Here is a 3161-nt window from a genome sequence, read left to right as displayed (position 1 = left end):
CTTTTTGTGTGTGTGTGCAGAGAGAGAGAGAGAGAGAGGTTGGGCGAGCTTATTGTGTGTTTGCAGCTTTGATGAGTGTGCTATGCATTAGCAGTTATGGCCGTGTGTTGTCGAGCCAATTATGCTTGGAGTTTATAAGTGATTCTGTATAGCTGGTGGCGCTCGTAGGCGAGTCGGTGCATTGGAATTTGGCAGATAGTGTGTGTTTGTATGTGATTATGTGTGGTTAGGGGTGCGGGTTAATCCCTGGGCTAAAAATGGCAAGCTTGGAGTGTGCTAGGTTTGTTCCCCCTTCCTCGTTTCCATCAGTGGTGCCCCCATGGAGGAGCTACTGATTGCTTCTCAGTGAAGTCAAAGACGGTGTTGCGGTAATACCAGTTTCAAATAGCAAGTGCTGCTAAGCAAGATGTAGTCGGGTTTTCCGAATTTTATAGGTGTTGAAGATGGTGAGGTTTGGCTGCAAGACTACTGCCTTTTTTTGCTAGACAGCAGCTTGTCAAGAGAAGAGGGAGTGGCCCAAGCTTTCCCACTCCTAGTTCGTGGAAAGGCCAAAACATGGTACGAGGGCTTGCAGGCTGAAGAAAATTGGATTGGAGCACATTGGAAGCGGCATTCCGAACCCGATATGTGGCCAACACGCAATGGAGTGAAGTGAAGCAGATGATGGACAACCTAAAGCAAAGCCTTGACTGTGATCTCCGAGCATTCGTGTGGGAGTTCGAGGCCATATGGAGCAAGTTGGTTAAGGTAACTGTTGTAGAGAATGTAGATTTTTTGAAGATGACCAAGTTTGTGGACTGCTTGCATGTAAAACTGCGGGATAAAGTCGAGATAGATGGACCGTGCACGTACAAGGAGGCAGTAGCCTATGCGCAGAGCAGGACGAAGAAGGTTTTAAAGAAGCAACAGGCAAAGCAGGTTCTGGCGAGTCCATTGGTGCCAAGGCCAATTGCTAGGGAAGAGATTCAGGTAATCCGACCCTTTGTTGATGAACATGTGGTACCAGTGGATAGGCGTGATGACAGAGTAGAGATACTGTGTGGGCCTATGAGGCCTCAACAGCTACAGAGAGGAGTCTATCGAGTACCGCCTGATGTGCTTGACCAAGTGACTTCCGAAAAGCAAGCAGTGGAGAAGTAGCCTGAAGTGCCAAAGCCGTTGAGTTTTGTGGAGAAATCCAAGGTGTATTCGAGCTATAGCAGTGCCTTGGATACGGACATCACATGGGAAACGGAGTCTGCTTTCTCAAGGTTTGACATATATGATGTTATGCGTGTCGATAATGTGGTCAAAGAGCAATAGATTGCAAGTGAAGAGACATTTTGTGCAGACCAGGGGGTTGGGAAACCCTCTCTCATGCCTTGTGATGGTAAGGCCATGTTGACTTAAGAAGAGTGCTTTGATGAAGCAGACTGGGGGTTCAATGATTCAGTGGTCGATGTAGATGAGGAGTCACAGGTTTTGGTTGCTAAAGCTATGGCAAGGATACAAGGTATGCAAGGCTTTCCGCCTTTTCCAGTGCTGTTTAAAGGGACTACAGGTGAAGGTATGTCGGTGTTTGCTTTGGATGATCAGTTGCCACAGGTTGCCTTGCTTAAAGACAATGATGTTGTGGAGAGCTCTCTAGCCGTTGGCGGGGAGACATGTGATGCAAAGGCTTTCTAGGATGTGCAGGCTTGTGTTGGGTGTGGAGATGGCTCGTGCATGAAGTTTTTTGAAGGGCTATGCTGTCAAGATCTACAGGAAGGATTGGTTCACAGGTTTACCAATGCAAAGCAGGGATGGTGCGTATCTGTTTTACAGACGGATGATGATGACCAAAGCCGCATTTTTTATCCGGGAGGGACTACAATCATGCTTGGGGAAGCCTGCAGCTTTCCATTTGACCTAGGTGGGTGCTATGGCAGATAGTGAATCTCTCTCTATCTATCTAGTGCTATGTATCTAGCTCTTGTACATAATATCTATCAGTTTCTTCTTATGCAATGATATATTCTCTAAATAATGCTATGTTCGAGCATAAATGCTCAACGACGGGGTGGGCAATGATGGTACAACTTGATTTGGTCGACCTCAGAAAGTGTCAGTGGGCAGGTGCACGACAGCAGGTAGGTTGATGGTCGCAGGCTTGGTCATGTACTAGATGCAGCTTGGAGCAGGTACTGCAGGGACGTGTATGCCAGATCCGGCATTTTGCAGGCCAAGCATGGTTGTCAATCTTTGCTGGAGATATTGTGCCATTGTGTGTATGAAGGTGTCGGTCGTGCTCGCCAAGTTCAAGATGCGACAGCCGGCCATGAATTGTCGCCATTACAAGGAAGGGCTGCTAGAAGGCTGGCCTAGAGTAAGGGAGAGCGTGGCAGCAGGGCCACCTTGAGGCGAGCAGGGCCACCAGGACTGTAGAGCAGGAGGAGGGGCATTGCATAGGAGGGCCACCCAAGTGGGTGAACATGCAAGAGGGATGCAGTAGAAGCCAGGGCCAAGGACACAAGAGGGGCTGCAGACGAAGCCAGGGCCAAGGACAGCCAAAGCCAGAGAAAGGCCACCAAGTCGGGGGTAGGAGCTATCTACTGAGCAAGGTCTCCAGTTGAAGGAGGACAAGGAGGGCCATTGCTATGAGCAAGGGAGGCCGCCAATCGAGGGCTGCCAAAGTAAGATTGTCAAGCAGGAACCGTCAAATTGAGAAGAGACTGCCAACGAGGCGCCATATGGTGAAGTGTGTGGGATTGTCAACACCGCTGTTGTATCCGAGTTATGGCTATGCAGTGATTGTGTATGGTTTGGTTGAGTTATTTTGTATTCGGCTACAATCTTAACCCCCAAGGGAGAGCGTTGCAAGAGGGCCGCCTTGAGGCGAGCAGGGCCGCCAGGACTGTAGAGCAGGAGGAGGGGCGTTGATAAGAGGGCCACCCAAGTGGGTGAACACGCAAGAGGGCTACAGTAGAGGGCGGCCTGCTCTGCAAGGTGAAGAAGGGAAGGTGTGGGTTGATGGTCGAGCGGGAGACAGAAGGTGTGAAGGCCTGCATGGGGAAGGGAGCCACGGGATGGCTCTGTTGGAGAAGGGGAAGAGCCAAGGGCCAATTAACGGCCTGATAGGAGGTTAAAGGGGGTGGTACTCGAGAGCCAAGGGGTGCAGTTGAGGCGCCACAGGAGGGGCTGCA

At 50.2% G+C, this 3161-nt stretch overlaps 1 pseudogene; it reads left to right on the top strand.

Moving 5' to 3' along the window:
* The first annotated feature begins 406 nt into the window (after positions 1–406).
* On the top strand, positions 407–1911 carry LOC147425382 (uncharacterized; annotated as a pseudogene).
* The last annotated feature ends 1250 nt before the right edge of the window (positions 1912–3161 follow it).

The sequence above is a fragment of the Adiantum capillus-veneris genome, chromosome 25, assembly GCF_014529385.1.
Source record: "Adiantum capillus-veneris isolate H3 chromosome 25, ASM1452938v2, whole genome shotgun sequence".
NCBI lineage: Eukaryota > Viridiplantae > Streptophyta > Polypodiopsida > Polypodiales > Pteridaceae > Adiantum > Adiantum capillus-veneris.
Note: the sequence above shows the minus strand (reverse complement) of the source record. Positions and strands in the feature narration are given on the sequence as shown.